The sequence below is a fragment of the Callithrix jacchus genome, chromosome 8 (assembly GCF_049354715.1).
Source record: "Callithrix jacchus isolate 240 chromosome 8, calJac240_pri, whole genome shotgun sequence".
NCBI lineage: Eukaryota > Metazoa > Chordata > Mammalia > Primates > Cebidae > Callithrix > Callithrix jacchus.
Window position 1 is genome coordinate 15,714,786 of NC_133509.1, and position 7,425 is coordinate 15,722,210.

The 7,425-nt window shown below is 47.6% G+C and overlaps 1 protein-coding gene across 20 annotated transcripts in view; it reads left to right on the plus strand.

The window, feature by feature from the left end:
* CORO2B (coronin 2B) overlaps window positions 1-7,425 on the plus strand; it is a 176,826-nt gene that overhangs the window by 2,269 nt on the left and 167,132 nt on the right. For 3 of the 20 annotated variants that reach the window (XM_078333488.1, XM_078333484.1, XM_078333496.1), the window contains exons 1-2: window positions 1,002-2,583; window positions 3,889-4,012. The exons of 2 other annotated variants lie outside the window; for them this stretch is intronic. The gene's annotated coding sequence lies outside the window, so the exon portion shown is untranslated. Of the gene's footprint in view, window positions 1-437; window positions 538-734; window positions 2,932-3,888; window positions 4,013-7,425 lie in introns of those variants that run through there. 15 more of the 20 variants (XM_078333491.1, XM_078333483.1, XM_035259027.3 and 12 more) reach the window with 7 other exon arrangements.

The following is a 7,425-nucleotide window of genomic DNA, read 5'->3' on the forward strand; positions in this document are numbered from 1 at the left end:
TAGAAAGGTGCGAGATGTGGCCGGGCATTGCCAGGAGAGTGGCACCCCAGAGGGGCACGGAGCAGGCCTGGCTCAGTGACGTCAGGGCTATTTCAAAGTGACAGCGCATTTCATTAAAAATCGGAGGTAGAAATTACCCTGGGCTTGGCTTTGAGGAGAACATTGGCATAAGAACAAATAATCAGCGGGTTAATTCCCCTGTCCACTGGCAGGAAGAGAGAGAGCCTTCAGAGAGTGTGGGTCACTCTCGTGCCTCAGAATTAAAAGCCTCCGAGGCATCCATTTTAGAAGTTCTGGTCAATCGTGCTGAAAGTGCGCTCAGAAGACCCCCGCGCATCTGAATGATATGGAGTACTCATGCAAGCAGAATTCCTGCCCCAGTCTGGGGCCTGGGAACCGAGAAGGGAGCGTCGGGGGGCGGGGGCGGGGGCGGGGGCGAGGGTGGGGGCGGGGAGGGCGAAGTCGACCCTGCCAAGCCGGCTCGCGGGAAGAGCTGCAGGAACCAGACGGGGAGCAGAGGAAACTAGCGTGCTGATGGTAAGACGCCCCCAGTCTTTTTCCTTCTTAACCCTTTCCCTGTCTGGGTCTCCGTTTCCCGGTTGGTGCAGTGCTCTCTGGGGTTCTCCCAGGGAACTGTCTGAGGCTGCAGCGCCCGAGACCGCTCCACGTGCAGCTCCACGGGGTGCCCACCAGGGGGCGCGGTCCGCTTCCTTCCTCGGAGCCGCAGGTCTCCCGCAAACGCGCGCGCGCGGAGAGCACACGGCGTGAGGCTCCTGGCGTCTGTGCCAGTTGGGGTCCTCTGGTAAGCAGACGCTGAGATGGCGTTAGGAGTGCAATAGGTTTGTTGGGGATTTAAACCTGCGTAAGGACGATTGGTGGAGAGCGATGCAGATCGGACCAAGTCTCTGCCAGCCCAGCAGGGAGATCCGGGTGGAGACCGCCGGTTTGAAGAGTCCCGCGATGGGATGACGTGGCCGGGCACTTGCACCCGTGCGGTGCTCAGGCCTTGGCTAGGGGCTGCCTGGGAAGAGCCGGACATTGAGTGTGCCAGACGGGAGGTGCTGGAGGCTGCTCGCTGCGCTCCCTTCAGCTGGTCTGCAAGTTCTTTCCTTCCTTCCTTCCTCTCTCTCGCTTTTTCTCTTTCTTTTCTGTTTTTTCTTCCTTCCTTTTTTTTCTCCTTTTTCTTTCGCTTTATTTTTCCTTCCTCCCTTTCTTTCTTTTTCTTCCTTTCTGTCTTTCACCCTTTTTTCTTTCTCTCCCTTCTCTTTTTCCTTCCTTCCTTTCTTTTTTGTTACTCTTTTTCTCTTTCTTTCTCTTTCTTTTCTTTCTCTTTTTCCTTCCTTCCTCTTTCTCTCTTTCTTTCTTCTTTCTTTCTCTCTCTCTCTTTCTTTCATCTTTCTTTCTTCTGAGACAGGATCTGACTGTCACGCAGGCTGGAATGCAGTGGTGCAATCACGGCTCAAACTGCAGCCTCAAACTCCTGGGCTCAAGCGATTCCCCCCCCCCCCCCAGCCTCTGGAGTAGCTGGGACTACAGGTACATGCCACTATGCCCAGCTAATTTTTTAAATTTTTGGTAGAGACAGGGTCTCACTATGTTGCCCAGGCTGGTCCCGAACCCCTGGCCTCAAGTGATCCTCCAGCCTCCGCTTCCCAAAGTGTTGGGATTACAGGCCTGAGCCACTGCACCTGGCCTGCAGGTTCTTTCTTGAAGGGAAACTCCAGCAGCCGCGGCGTGCAGCGCCTTGTCTCTGGAAGCACCATCCTCCACTCGCAACTCATCTTCCTCCTGTCTGCTCCTTGCTGTTCAGGGCCCCCCCTCCAGCTGTCCTCCCTAGTCCCCTGCCTTTCAGAGCCGCTTTCAGGACCTTGAGGGCAGGATGCTAGCCATAAGCCGGTCGTCTTCCTAGTGGATTCTGTACTAGGGAAAAGCCTGCACAACCCAAGGGGCTGAGAGGAAGTGGAGCGGCAGCTCTCCTCACCCTCTTGTGGGACTTGTGCAAATTAGATCACGCTTCTGGGTTTCCCATGGCACAGCCAGGGTAATTTTCCCTAGCAGCTTCCAGGGATAGGATCCAAAATGGGAATGTAGGAGGAGCTGCATTTCCCTCAAGGGAATGGCACGCAGAGAGCATAGAGCTCTGGTGGTTGTTAAGGGGTGTGTGCCCCCCGCCCCCATCCCCCATGCCCCCAGAACAACTTTACCTCTCAATACTGGCTGGGTCCCAGGAAAGGGAGCTTGAAGAGGGTTTTTTCCAGCATCAGTTAGGCTTGAAGGTGCTTGGCAGGTAAGGGGGAGGGGCTGGGAGAGGGCTGGGCTGTGGCAGTGGAGGAGCTCCTGCATATGCTACTCTGGGCTGCCCCCCCCCCCACAGCTCCTGCAGGCACAGTGATGCCCATCTGCCATTTCGGAGCACTTGGGCAGTGCCTGCAGCTCACATTCCCCCGTCCAGATGGTCACCCATCCCTCCCTCCCCACTCTCCCTGCCCTCTCCCCCAGTCCCACTCAGAGCAAGCGCCTGGACAAGCCAACATTGCCTCCCAGCACCTTCTCCTTCCAGCCAACTGGGGCTCAACAGGACAGGTAGAGGGTCCCTGGTTGTCAAGGAAACCAGGCCTGCCCTTCCTCCCTCAATCTTGCTGCAGGGAGGGTGGCAGACAGCTGGGTGGGAAGGTGGAGGATGGACCATGCAGATACAGACAGTAGGAGAACATGCAGAGAAACATGCACACCCACAGCCTGAGAGAGGGTGGGAAAGTGTACAGGATTTGTTGTGACTGTGATCTGTCTGTCATCGTGTACAGGGCTCAACGAGAGAAGACAAGTATGCAAATATGTGCAAGGCCGCGTGCCTGTCTGAGCGGAGCATGCTTCCGTGGGTCTGAGTGTATGAGGCCATGGTTATCCGGCTAGTGTGCTTCATGAGCCTGTGTGCGTAGTCATGCATGGGAATGTGCATGTAGTAAACGGGTACCTGTGAGCATGACCGTGAGTGTGTGTTGTGAGTATGTGCACATGTGTGTGAATGTGGATGACTTGGGGGAGGGCTGTAAGTGCCCTATCCCCCCCCAGCCTTGTCCTTCTCTACCCTAAAGGCAGGCCAACTGGGTCAAGCTCCTACCCAATGGGTACTGGGGCCCAGGAAGTGCAGAGAAAGGCCTTAATGATGTTGTCCTCCAGCCACCCCTTCCCGTGCCTCCCTGGCATCTGTCAGGGAGATCCAGTTTGGAAGAAGCGGCTGGTGGAGTCCCAGGGCTACACAGAAGGAGCAATGGGTAGACTCTGGGGTGCAGATGGGGAAGCCTTGAAGGAAAGAGCAAAGGTCCTGGTGCAAAGGCCTAGCTACCCTTGCAATCTCGCCCTCACCTTCCAGGCAAGATTGTGCTGCTCCCTCACTTCCTCTTCTCCTGAGACTTAGCTCCCTGTACAAGAGTTATATTTTTCCCTCAGAAGGGGAGCCTCCCTAGGATGGTCCGATTTTCTTCCCTCACATCAGACATTCCCAGAGTGTAGCACTTGAGTCTTCACATTCTTATTGGAATAGGATTCTCAGATAAAATGCAGGTGGCTCAGTTACATTTGAATTTCAGATAAAAAACAAATGATTTTTAGTACAAAGGCACCCAAATAGTGTGTGGGAAATACACATGCTAAAAAATTATTCATTGTTTCTTAAAATTCAAATATAACTGAATCAAAGAACAATTACAAGAGAAATGACAAAATTATAAAATGTTTTGAGACAATGGAGACAAAAACATAATATACTAAAATGTCTGGGATTTGGCGAAAACAGTGCTTACAAGGAAATGTAAATTCTTATAAAATTCTATAAATTTTTATAAAAAAAGAAAGAGCTCAATCAATTACCTAACTCCACACATTAAGGAACTGGAAAAAGAAGAGCAAACTAAACCCAAAGCAAGGAGAGGAAAGAAAGAATGAAGATCAGAGTGAAGATTGGCCGGGCACCACGGCTCCGTCCTGTAACCCAGCAGTTCGGGAGGCCAAGGTAGGAGGATCACTTGAGCCCAGGAGTTTGAGACCAGCCTGGGCAACATAGCGAGACTGCATCTCTACAAAAAAAATATAAAGCTTAGCTGGGCATGGGTGGTGAGTGCCTGTAATCCCAGCTACTTGGGAGGCTGAGAGTTAATCACCTGAGTCTAGGGGTTTGAGGTTGTGGAGAGCCTTGATTGTTCCTGTGCTCTAGCCTGGGCAACAGAACGAAATCCTATCAAGGAAGGAAGGGAGGGAGGGAAAGAGAGATAGAAGGAAAGAAAGAAAGGGAAGGAAGGAAGGGAGGGAAGGAGGGAAAGAAAGAGTCAGAAAGAAAGAGAAAGGAAAGAAAGCAAAAGAAAGAAAGAAAGGGAGGGAGGAAAGGAAGAAGGAAAGAAAGAGTGGAGATAAATAGAGAACAGAATAATAGAGAAAAATCAATTAAAACAAAAGCAGGTTCTTTGAAAGGACCAACAAAGTGACACACTTTAGCCAGATTGATTAAGAAAAAGGAGCTAAGACTCAAATTGCTAATGTGAGAAATGAAATTGGGGACGTTACTACCAACCTTACAGAAAGAAGAAAAGATTATAAGAAAATATGAACAATTGTATGCCAGAAAACTAGATGGAAATCCACAATCTCCTAGAAGTGCAAAAACCGAGGAAGAAAAGAAACCTAAACAGCTCTAAGAAATAAAGCAATTCAGTAAATAATCAAGAATTCCCAATAAAGAAATGTCCAGGACCAGAAGCCTTCACTGGTGAATTCTACCAAACATTTAAAGAATCAAAACCAATTCTCTCAGATTCTTGCAGAAAAAAGATGAGGAATCTTCCTGGCTCATTCTATAAACCCAGCACTACCCTGATATGAAATCCAAACAGACATCACAAGAAAAGGAAACTGTGTCGGCCGGGCACAGTGGCTCACGCTTATAATCCCAGCACTTTGGGAGGACGAGGTGGGTGGATCACGAGGTCAAGAGATCGAGACCATCCTGGTCAACAAAGCGAAACCCCATCTCTACTAAAAAATACAAAAATTAGCTGGGCATGGTGGTGTGCGTCTGTAGTCCCAGCTACTCGGGAGGCTGAGGCAGGAGAATTGCTTGAACCCAAAAGGCGGAGGTTGCAGTGAGCCGAGATCGTGCCATTGCACTCCAGTCTGGGTAACAACAGTGAAACTCCATCTCAAAAAAAAAAAAAAGAAAAAGAAAAGGAAACTATTGTCAATATCGTTTTACAAACATGAGATGGTCTAAGTGCTACATAATTGCTGTGCCTATTGTCGAATGCGTTGCAGAGGATGACAGAACACTGCAAATTGGCGCTTATTATTACTTACTCTTTAATAAACATTGTTTTCAGCATGTGAGTTAATTCAGAGGACTCTGAATTATGCAGTGGGCTCTGGCACACCTAGACTCTGCTGTTGTATGCAATCACTTGGAGAATAATTTCATAGCAGTGAAATCTTTTTTTTCTTTTTCTTTTTTTTTTGGAGGTGGGGGAAACAGGATCTCACTCTGTCCCCCAGGCTGCAGTGCAACCTCTGCCTCCTGGGCTCAAGCAATCCTCCCCTGTCAGCCTCCTGAGTAGTTGGGACTACAAGCATGCGCCACTGCACCCAGCTAATTTATTTTATTTTATTTTTTGTATTTTATTTATTTTTTTGAGATGGAGTTTCACTCTTGTTTCCCAGGCTGGAGTGCAATGGCACGATCTCGGCTCATCGCAACCTCTGCCTCCTGGATTCAAGCAATTCTCCTGCCTCAGCTTCCCGAGTAGCCGGGACTACAGGCGTGTACCACCATGCCCAGCTAATTTTTGTATTTTTAGTAGAGACGGGGTTTTACCTTGTTGACCAGGATGGTCTTGATCTCTTGACCTCATGATCCACCCGCCTCGGCCTCCCAAAGTGCTGGGATTATAGGCTTGAGCCACCGCACCTATTTTTTGTATTTTTAGTAGAGATGGGGTTTTACCATGTTGCCCAGGCTGGTCTCAAACTCCTAGCTTCAAGCGATGGGCCCTCCTCAGCTCTCACAGTGCTGGGATTACAGGCGTGAGCCACAGTGCCTGGTCCAAAGCAGTGAAATCTTTCAAGCCCTCTGGTATAGTTTAAATCGTAGTGGATTCAAAATTATCACTGATTATGATAGAGTTGTTGTAAAGATAAAGAGATAGAACCTGAATTACTCAGTTTGGTCACCCCTCCTAACTGGTCAAATTATGTCAACGTTCTCCATCTTTCAGCCATTTTCTCTGATTTTTGCAAAACAAAAACTTCAGAAGGCACTTCCCAACTAGAATGAACAAATTTTCGGTTGAAAATATTTTATGAGAAATTTTTGGCTCCAGAAACGTGTGAAAACCACTATGATTGATCCTGAAGAAACAAAGATAGAAACAGTATTGAAATTTCTGGAATTTTTTTGTGAAATGGAATTTTCAGCATCTCTATAAAATCTATCCTTATATTTAAGATTTTCCTAATTTACGTATTTGTTGCTTCATGTGAAAGTAACTTTTCAAAGTAACCATTAATTAAAAAGTGTTCTTTAATTACAAGCAAAGACAGATGGACAAATATCACTTTGCTATCTATTGAACATGAATTTAAGAAGATTAATTTTATGTTGTTATCCACGGATTTGCACAAGCTGTAATGTTTTTAATTGCTACTGTGACAGATTAATATATTGATATAGGTTTTCTCCTGTTTTGAAAAACACTAATATAATTAGAAAGTACTAATCCATTACCATTTCCCTTCTTTTCATTTTTATTAAAATAATTTTATGGCATGCATATGAATATATATGTATAAGTTTTATTGGCATGCAGATGAGTACGTGTGTGTGTGTGTGTGTGTGTGTGTGTATTCATGTGGATATTTGTTGCCTGCTCTGTCCCCTGATTCTGACCCATTCCTGCTCCACAGGCCTCCTCTGTGGTTAAGGAACAAATGTGTACATTCACGTGCATGCCAATACATTTTTTAAAAATAAAAAATATATATGTATTTGGGCCGGGCGCGGTGGCTCACGCCTGTAATCCCAGCACTTTGGGAGGCCGAGGCGGGTGGATCACGAGGTCAAGAGATCAAGACCATCCTGGTCAACATGGTGAAACCCCGTCTCTACTAAAAATACAAAAAATTAGCTGGGCATGGTGGCGCGTGCCTGTAATCCCAGCTACTCGGGAGGCTGAGGCAGGAGAATTGCCTGAACCCAGGAGGCGGAGGTTGCGGTGAGCCGAGATTGCGCCATTGCACTCCAGCCTGGGTAACAAGAGCAAAACTCCGTCTCAAAAAAAAAAAAAAAAAAGAAAAAAAAATATATATGTATTTATAAAGCTCAACAAAACGTTTTCTCTGTCTGCATTTCTTTTCCAACATTTGTTTTATTTCTCTTATTTCCAG